The sequence below is a fragment of the Lissotriton helveticus genome, chromosome 2_1, assembly GCF_964261635.1.
Source record: "Lissotriton helveticus chromosome 2_1, aLisHel1.1, whole genome shotgun sequence".
NCBI lineage: Eukaryota > Metazoa > Chordata > Amphibia > Caudata > Salamandridae > Lissotriton > Lissotriton helveticus.
The window spans coordinates 247,407,026-247,418,129 of record NC_136059.1 but is presented as its reverse complement, the minus strand read 5'-3'; positions in this window follow the sequence as shown (position 1 = coordinate 247,418,129).

Sequence of the window (11,104 nt, the reverse complement as noted above, 5' to 3'; positions counted from 1 at the left end):
AACATGGTGATGCTGCCTATCCTTTTATACCACTTAGCAAATCTCTCAGTTTTCTACTGACATTTTCCTGAGATCTGGACGGACCCCAAACGGACTTTGTTTTGCATGGGTGATCTCTGTCCAAGCTTCACCTCCCGGCTGACATGGGTGGGCTTGATTCCCCTAATTTCAACTATTACTGTCTGGTGGCCCAGCTCCAGTGCCTAACCAGATGGCTGGCAAGGCGCTCTCTGGATGATATGAGCGTAGTTGGATCACCCCTTGCCGTAGGGGACATCTTGACGCTTTTGGTCCCTAGGAACAGCCCTCATCACACATATTCCCTGCCTTCACTTAATGGTGTTATAGTGCCTGGCAAGAGGAATATTGCTTACCAAATGCATCACCCCTTACACCCCTGAGGTACCACTATTGTGCTTATCCAAACCTGTGGAACACTTAGAGGGCTGCAGCTATATAGTAGGGAACAAGAGCGGACCCCTCAGCACTGCACCTCAAAAGGCTCGAAAACAAAAGAAATGCCTACTTCAGGAAAATAAAGCGCACAAAGTTGGACTTCTTCAGCCGCCAATTGGACCAAGCAAAAAACAGGCCAAGAAAACTCTTCGAACTAATCAAAACCCAAACAAAGGCACAACCCCTACAATCAAGTAGCACAACAAGCGACACCCCACACTGTGAAGACTTCTCTGCTTTCTTTAAGCTAAAGACTGACAACATAAGAAATGACCTCATCATGGATGTAAGCCGATTCCCCAACCACACAAGAATGGCTAACACTCAACCTAAAAACATGGCTTCCTGGCAGTACTTCGATACCTACACGGAAGAAACAATACACAAACTGCTCTGCACCTTGAAGCCCTCCAACCACCACACAGACCCTCTACCTGCTAATGCTGTAAAAGACTTCATCCCCTTGCTCCTTCCTCTCTGGACCAAAATCATCAACTGCTCCCTGCAACAAGGCCTCATTCCAGACTCCCTCAAGGTGGGGCAAGTCACACCTATACTCAAGAAACCTACAGCTGATCCGACTGACCTAAACAATTACCGACCCATCACCAATATCCCCACCCTGGCCAAACTGCTGGAGAAATGTGTCCAACTCCAACTAACAAGACACATTGACCAATTTGACCTCCTCAATTCTCATCAATCAGGATTCCGAGCGAAACATAGCACGGAAACAGCTATGACACACATAATTGATGACGCCCTCCAAATTCTTGATCGCAATGAGTCCTGTCTCCTCATCCTTCTTGACCTCTCGTCAGCATTTGACAAGGTCAAACATGAGAACCTGATGGAGCTGCTAAGCACTAGAATGGGTCTATCGGGAACGGTTCTCAAATGGTTTTCGTCCTTCCTACACAACCGGTCTCAGAAGTTCAAGATCGATAATGTGCTATCTTCACCTGTGCCTGCAGATCTAGGTGTTCCACAAGGATCCTCCCTCTCCCCCACTTTGTTCAACCTCATCATGGAACCGCTCGCCACCTTGCTCCAAGCCTCCAATGTCCAATTCCATATGTACGCCGACGACACACAACTGTACCTAAAGCTTCAATCTCCGGAAGATATCAAACATCTGAATTCCACGCTTATTAACACTCAATCTTGGCTAGCCGATAATCACCTCAAACTAAATGCTCTGAAAACTGAGTTCCTTCTCATCTCACCCCCGGCGAAAATTTCCACCACCCAAACATGGCTCAGCAACCTAACAGCACTCAATGTCCAACCCACCATCGTGGACTCAGCGAAATCCCTAGGCATCACACTGGACGCCAAGCTCAACAGGCAGCAACACATCAGCAAAGCCACAAAAGCAGCTAATTTCCAAATCAACACACTGAGGAAAATCAAACCCTTCCTCCCGACTGAAGACTTCCAAACTGCTGTACAAGCGTTAGTCATCCCTCGAATCGACTACGGAATTGTGACCCTCAGTGGACTCCCGCTATCCACAACAGCTCCCTTAAGAGCCTCCCTGAACGCTGCCGCAAGACTCATTACTGGCTCAAGAAAACATTCGCACATTTCCCCAGATTTAAAGTCCCTAAAATGGCTGCCTTTTGAAGCCAGAATACAACTAAAAATTGCAGTTATGACACACGCGGCCGTGCACCACAATGCACCCAACTACCTCGCTCAAAAATTGTCCATATCAGGAGGTTCGAGGTCCAATAGAAGCTCAAAAAATCTACTCCTGAAACCCCGTAGATTCAGGAAAGAGAAAACCTACAAGCGCTCCTTCTCAGGAAAGGCACCCAGGATCTGGAATGCGCTCCCGCCTGAAACTAGGCGTATCTCCTCCGCTGCACTCTTCAAGAAAGAGGTGAAAACCATCCTTCTGGCCAAGATCTCCTGAACCGTATAGGTGGTGGATCAGAGACTCTACATTGCCTTGTATCAATGCTCACCTTGTCCTTTGGCACTATACCTCTACTTGATGGTGACACTACTACACTACTTTCTGCCTACCGACCAATATATGAGACACATTGGGTCACTGTTTCACCCTCCTGATGCCCTCACTCAGTGCGCTCTCTATACTAAATCTCTGGTATAAGCCTGCCACACACCCAAGGTGTACCTGAACACCTCTGTAATGGGATCAATGACGTGTGCCGTTATATTACCTGCTTACCTGACTGTATATTGATATGTTTTATGTATTTTATTATTATCCTTTCATGTTAGTGACTACTACATTGCTCCCATTACCTCTGTTCATTCCCACTGCCCCTACCCTGTCATTGTGAAGCGCTCTGATATCTGTAAGGATCTTGTTCGCGCTATATAAAACTTTGAATAAATAAATAAATAAGATGGCATAACGACTCTGGGCGACCTATTTCATGATGGTCACCTCCTGCAATTCCCGAGTCTGGTGAAGCATGTCACCTCCACGATAGCCAACTCCTTACCTCCGTCATGGTGCGGAATACCCTCAGGTGGATTTGGTCCATAGCAGATGCAGAACTACTCATACACAAATTGATGAATTACCTACATACCTTGTGCGCTGGACGCAAACTTATCACTTGGCTTAACACAATTCTTATTACTCACACACAGCTTTCATTACAAACCGCAAGAGATATCTGCGAGGACGATTTTGGAAGGGCCATTCATGATTGGGAATGGGCTAGGGCTATAGAATTCCTGCAATTCTCAACACTAAGCTGAAGCTCATACAATTTTACATACTACACAGAGCTTACCTTTCATCTCAGCGCATCAGCAGAATATTCCTTGGGGCATCAGACTTCTGCACTAGATGCACTACTACAGCACCTGACACATGCTCAGAGATTGTCTCTCCCTATGCACATACTGGGCTGAGGTGAAAAGTTGCCTTGGGTGGAAACAGAGATCCCAGAAATAAGTTCCTGAGAGGTGGTCAAACTAGTTCTTTACCAGCGACCACAGAAACTCAAGGGGGCTTCCCTTTTCCTTGGCCTGCCGTTCGCGCTTGCAAAAAAAGATCACCCTGCATTCGAAGAGTGCCCACTCAACCCTACTACATCAGGAAACTGATTTATCAAGCAGTGGGTGGAAGCTGAGATCCTGGCCCTCAACAGTGTGAAGCCAGGGGCCTGGTCCGACGGCTGATAGCTGCTGACTGGGACACATTGATCTCCAAGTTGGTTGATACCCATGGTGAAAATGGAGCTTCCTCCTGAGCACTTTCCCACCTTTCTGAGGCTGCAATAAATACACACCATGAGACCACTACACTAGACCGTCCCTTGGTGGAGCTCCTACTGCCTGCTGGCTCTACTACACACTAGGATTAGGGTCCGCCCCCTTCAAAGCTTTGCTCTGGGGCTCACTCTCCGATTGTTCTCCCACTGTTTCCTCTATCATTTTACAAGTTTAAAGAATTGCCTAATTGCACTTTGTGGACGTATATTCTCCATCAGCCATCGAAGTATGGACCTCCAGATGTTGAAGTACTCCCCTCACTTGCGGGAGTTTCGTCCGCTTCGACTAATTTGCTAACCTCTTTTTACTACTGTCATTGATTGTTATGAAATACACCTAGGAGATTGTCAAATCTGCCCATGTATTCGCTGTAACATGTTATGCTATATGTTTATCCAAAATTCCAATAACAATTTTTTTTAAAGTGGTAGTGAGGAAAGGCCCTTCGAGTTGAATATGGGCATTTGAGGATCCCGATATTGTCAAAGGATATGGTCGAACCTGCCTTTTGGAACTGACAAAATTCAGAGATTAACATTTTTCACCAGATATCCCTTTATAACAAAACCCATTGAGGATATTTACAAGGGAATGGTGACGCCGAGCGTTAAACAAACATTGCTAACACCACGCTCCGCCATTCTGAAAATGCAGGGATGCACCGTATTCATGAGAATGCGGCTCACCCCTGCGTTTCCCCTAGCGCTGGTGCTAAATCTAGCTGTCTAGCACCCTACAGTGCAAGGGTGCCTGTGTTGGAGGGAATTATTGTTTATGCACAGGAAGGTGTCCCTTCCTGCACATAAACAATCCAGAATGGCAAATTGTCACTTCTATGTATGCTGCATTGTGCAGCACACATAGAAGTTGTAAAGCATAATTTTTTTAATGATTGTTTCTGTGCAGGAAGGGAAATGATTGTTTCTGTGCAGGAAGGGACACCTTCCTGCACATGAACAATCATTCATGGGGATTTGCTGTTTCAATATGTTCCACACAATGCAGCACATATAGAAACAGCTAAAATAAGGAGACATTAAGCATTTCTCCTCTTTTTGCCATGTTAAGACCAGGTTTTCCCTGGTCTTAATTTTGGCATTGCCTCCTGTTTAGGCCACCCTTGTAAATAGGGGACAGTGTCAAATTGAATGGGTTTCGCGGCGGAACGCCCACCGCAACACCCATTGACCGCCCCTTTCACGCTAGGTGTAGCGTGTTAGGGGGCCTTATTTACAAGGCAGCGTTAAGCCGCGTTAAGTGGCTTAATGCCACCTTGTAAATATCACAAAGGGTTTATCGCCACGTCACGGGAACGTCATAAAAGTGATGTTCCTGGGGTGATAGGCGCTTGTAAATATGCCCCATAGTGTTTAATGCATTTATTAGAACCATAATCTGACCACAATAATGCGTAGGTCACAACCGTAGGACAGTGTGCAATTTGTTTACGAACATCCCCAGATCACTAGATAAGACAGCCTTACTACCATTCATGTTGACTGTTGTGGGTTTAAGTAGGCCAGCATAGTCCTTGAACCCACCAACCATTGATGAGATTAGGCGAGCATCTAGCTTGAACAGGGACCTGAATCGGACATACGATAACTGATGTATTGCTTGCCTCATAGCCAAAGGCTCCTCCATCTCAACTAGAATAAAAATGAAACGCTATTGATTTCCTGTCCCGCCATGAGTGATTCCAGCTAGATTTTGTAAGTTCTGAGGTCTGTGATAGATGTCACAAGTATGGAGGGGAAGGAGTTGACTTGGCTATGTCCTACCCCAAATTCAAAAGAGTTCTGGATCACATACATATTGTCCAAGATTTCCAATTCACCTACTGGTGTAGCTAAGTGTGTGAAGGTCTGGTGCTGGATGAAATGGAACCCCAACCAACAAGGACTGAATATATGCACAGAATATTTTTTATAGCATTGAAGACAACTGATTAGCTGGTATTCACCTTGTTAACGGATCAGTGGCTTATTAGTCAGCATGCAGAACATATCAGTTCATCTCCCACTCCACAAAACACAATGATCACTTAGGGGCCTATTTCGATGTTGGTCGGAAATCCTCCGATGTCGGAAAGCCGACCGACATCTATGGTTTCTTTTCCGAATGCCAAATTACAATGTAGGCAGTCGAAAGTGAAACCGACCGGTCATTCCGGCTGGATTCTGATGGGCTCAAAGAACATGTCGGCCAGTCCGAACCTGCACGAAATCCCTGTAGGACGGTGTTTCCGTCGTCCGGATTATGATGGAGGTTTCCCACATGCTTTCCATACCAGGCTTTCTGACATGGAAAGCCTGTCGGAAAGCAACTTTGGGGGCCCCTAGCAGGGCCCTCTTCTCTCTATGGTCTCTTCTCCCTGCGGCCTCTGTTTGGGGGCCATGCTCCCTGTTAATCCCTGCACCGTGTGGCTGGCACCGTGAGGTGTCTGCGTTGCGGTGCAGGGATTAACAAAATCTTAAATTTCTCTATGGGGGCTTGTGCTACAGCTGTAGCACAAGCTCCCATAGAGAAATGGGAGTATACAACTGCACCATGTGCGGTTGCATTGTAATTGCGGTGTCGGGAACGACGACCGGAGGTCGGTCGGTCCCGAGACCGCAACGGTGTCAGTCGATAGCAACTCAGATCGACATCGTAGTGAGGCCCTTGGTATTATATACGTCTATTGCAATATACCTATTTAGATTTTCCTGCTATGTACTGTGGTGTACTTGAGCGATGCCTGTGATTTTTACAGTATGTCGTCTGTTTTACTTTTAGTTTAAATAAGGTAATAAAATGTATCGATATTGCCCCTCTGTTCAGACATATTTCACAGAAACACATGTGTAAGCCCATCTTGCACTTGCATTCAAAAAAGCATGAGACATTTAGACAGAGCTGAGAAAGAGTAGAACAGAGCAAGTGCAAAGCCAGAGAATGTGCAAGGTTGGTGGTGGTAGCATACAATAAAAAAACACAAATGGAAGGGTCAACAGAGATGCCTTTTATACTGTCCACCTCTGTCGATAGTTTACTCTTGTAGGATGTGTCTACAGGGTGTAGAGAAGATGAGACACATGGTCTGCAAAAAATAAACAATGACCACAGACCTCATTAAAGCAGCATCGAATGTGGCCCCACACAAGGACCATTGAAATGGGTCAGCATTCCGAGTAGACAACGGCGGGGGACAGACAAATAAACTTGGTTCACACCATGGATGTAGTTAGCAACTCAATTCATTTTTATTAGTTATAAATAAGGTACAAAAAATCCACCAAAAGTGAATCTAAGCATTTACACATTTTCTAATGCTTCAACATCCGTACAATGCACTATTGCTTTAATATTAATAATAATCAGAATGATAATAAATAGTTTCTAGCTTATAAAATAGTCTATGTAGCAAAATGTTGCACAGCACAACAGAACAGCAGTAGGATTGCAGGGCTGAGGATAATCCTTTCACTTGTGAGTGTAAGTAAATGATAGTGGTCTGGTGGTCCTCTTTGTCAATCAGACCTTTGGAAAAGGTTGTGTGGGTGCATGTCTAGGGTTGGGACAAGTGACCACAGGAAGGCAAGAGGCGAGAAGGCTGCGGCGTAAAGATAAAAAAGAGACAAGGCAAGCAAATAGATAGGCAGATAGTTTATGAAAACTAAGGTAAAAACACAGTTCCCACACCAATCATAGACAAAAACAAAGAAAATACCAAAGACACATCTACCAAAATATACAGCGAGGTTTCTTCTTTTTTGGAAGTTTTGAGCATCTCCAAATGTAAGGTTAATAATATTGGCTGCTTATCAATTTGTAGTGCTGGTACAGTTAATCTTGTTCTATAGTGTTTTTTTGTTTGTTTAAAAAAATATATAACTGAAAATGTGGTTTGCAATGCTCCATTATCCAGTTTCTTCTCAAGCTGTCGGTTGTCTGTTCAGTGATTTTTCTGGATATCGGAGCCCACAACATATTTCCAATACTGTTCATCCATAATATGTGTTGTGACTTGGTGCAAGGTTGAATATACCCCAGAACCCAGCACTGCCCAGTACGGTGTTTATCCGAATAGAATGTAGACCGCAAAACTACATCTCATACAGGTTAGAGTTGGGCATAGATTGGTGAACTTTGATTTGTTTTTTTTAACATTTAGGTACATTTAGCAGAAACAAGTGAGGCATTCAGCAACAACATAATTTGTGGGGGACATTCTTCAGCAAAATAATTGTTTTAGGTGAACATATCCTGTAAAGACGTTATGTGTTTTATGGTGTTATTAATTTACCACATAAGTATGCCTTCGTGAAAAAAGTAACACCGGACAAGGGTAGATTGCTCAAATGTGATTCAAAGCAGCTTTATGCTCAAACTTCCAATTTCAAGAAATAAAATAGTGTGGGATAAAAACATTATGCAGTTCTTGAATGCACTCCCAAAGCACACATTTGATTTAGCCTATGCAAGAGATGAGTACAATTTGTATGCTTAGTAAGAAAAGAGCTGTATCATTGTAAGTAACTGATTATGAATATTATAAAACACAAAAGAAGAGGTGAGTGTAGAAAATTAGACACTTTAAGACATCTGGGGTCTGAACTATCAACTGCCATTTTGTGTGGTGAAAAGTATAGATCGATAAGAGCCTCGGTGTCCATATTGGAACATCTCTTGAAAAACGTCACATTTTAACCAGCAATCAAGGAAAATAAGACTCTTGTGCATAGAAGCATTGTCCTATATGTGCTGCAGAATCTAGCACACATGGAAGAGGAACGTAACTAGGAGAAATAAAGATACTTCTTGTTAGGCCTCTGTAGGGTAGGTAAATTATTTTGGTGCAAAGCTAGGTGTACACGGGTTTGTAAATCTGGGTTTGCATCAAAATACATTGATGGATGCATGGGAACGCCCATGCTCCACCCATGTCATGCTTAAAAAGTAGCACAAGGCAGTGCTCTGCACTGCCTTGCATTACTTTGTACTTACTAAACCACTCAAAAACACACAAAATGCCTTTATGTGGCTTAGTAAATGCTAAAACGGATTTTGAGTCAGGGATGTGACACAAAAGTGACACAACCCTGACCCAAAATCATAGTAAATCTGGGTCAGAATGTCTACAAGGACAACTAAGACTTTGGGATGGGCCCACAATAAGCATGTCTGAATACCTCTACCACTAGGGGGCTGCGTATTGGCACTACTCCACAGCAACAGATGGTAAAATGAGGATACGTGTAGGATGTTCGGCATCCTTTCCTATCACATCCTCCTGGTTCAGAGTTGCCTTAGGGATGTAAAGTGGAGTTAGATTTGTTAGTAACTGAATTTGAGATCTCTCCATCTTTTTTTACTAATAAATTCTTTAGCTGGTGTCTGTAATCTGATTACAGAAATGTGCCTTAAGAGAGCAATGTATACAGTTTAAGAATATAGGTATCGGGGCATATAAGGATGGCTCAAGTACTTTTAATGTATACAGTATTGCATGAACAATGGCTTGTAATCCTCGTCACTGTTTTAAAATGTTGTCCCTATCTTTGATAACAGTCGTTTAATGTAATGGACTTGTCTATTAGGCAAACCTTTCTTTCTACACACCGCATGGTAATTGTATACTTCATTCTCTAGAAAGTACAAGAGGCAAGGATAAAGACAAACACTGAGAAATTAAGGGTCCCTTTTTTCACTGCTTCCCTCACCACCTATGTGAAATTAATGTTACAGTTACAGTTAAATATCTGTACGGTGTGTGTGTGTCTTGTTGCAATCACATTTCTCCTAAATACCTTTGTGTGATGTTCCTTATCAACAGAGGCCCCATCATGAACAGCTGCGCTGCTCAGCCCAGAGCTGAGCATCCGTTTTGATGACTTGCTCTCTCTGCAGTGCATTCAATTAATATAGTGTTTCGCCAGGCTAGAGCTTGATTTTCATATGGCACAGCTCGGAAGCAGTGATCAGTTTGCCTCTTTCTGTTTCAGAGCTTTGCAGCCTCCACTCCGAGACGGCACAGCTGGTCATGATATGGCACCAGGTATGTTACGGTTGTTGTGTACATGTGGTTATGATGAATGTACAAGCATAACATTGGAAATTGATGCCCCCAGTCAAATGGCCACAGTCACTATTCTGACACTCCCGATTTGGACCACAAAGTCCATAGTTAATCCGTACTAATATCATTATTACTGTCTGGATTGGAGTGTAAATTTAGGGACGAGACTGCTTTTCATATTAGGCGCTATACACATGGTATCATTGACAACGTTTGGCATGAGAATGAATTTACAGTGCCTGAATTTCACTTGTGTGTCAACTAAATACTACCCAGGGTAGATTTAGTTTTAGTTTTCTTGGTAGTGCGGCTACATCCGAAAGGATTCTGGACCATGAGCCCAACTCAGTACAGAGTATAACAGCATGCAGAGGGACAGCAAACGTTTTTGAATCACATGCATACATTTAAACAACTAGTAGCGATCACACTTCCCTTTTTGAGGGACCACTTGCATCAAACACAACACTTTTAATACTATAGGCTTCGCTCCATGCATTGACTGTGCTGTTGCATTGGCAATGCCGACACTATGCGTGCATATTATGAACCAGAATACAACATTAATATAAATATTCAACACATCAATTATTCACAATAGGGCTATACATTCAGAGGTCACACTTGTGCAAAAGATAAACAGGTCAGTAACCACAAATGCTCAAACACAACCGTACAAATTCAATTTGCCACGATTGCTTGCGCTGTTTTTGCAAATGATTTGGCATTCAGTGCTATTAATGGAGAGAACCACACACATTTTGCTATTTGCCTGGATTACGGAAAGATTTTCCTTGTTTGCACTCTAAGCAAAAGCAATGCTGGTGATTGGTATAAGGACAACATGTATCCTGAAGAAGTTGTGTGGAAACTGCAAAGCTCACGAATATGATACACTTTCTTCCAGTCTCCAGCATACATGGACACACAGCACAATTACACACAGTTACAAAGCAGCGTATTCTGTAGTTTTAAAGCATTTTTTGTGTATTCACTTACATATTCCAGAGTGAAAGAAGACATGAGTGAGAAAGCCTACAAGCACAGGACAATGGGTCGCCCATGGAGCATGCCAGGGAAGACCCAGTCACTAGTGCCTGTTTCTGAGTCTCTGTGACTAGGGTCAGTCCTTTTAACATTACACCCACTGATAAAAGTCTGTTGTGGAAAGCCATGCTAGTGTTGGCCTGTTATTGTGATCTCTAAGTTATCATATCCTTGTCTAGCCCCCACAGAGAAGAGGCATGAGCAGTGACTGTAGTAGTCTTTTTGCATTTTTCCATGATAAGCTCTGTGTAGCCTAGCCATGGACTGCAAACTCCTTACAGG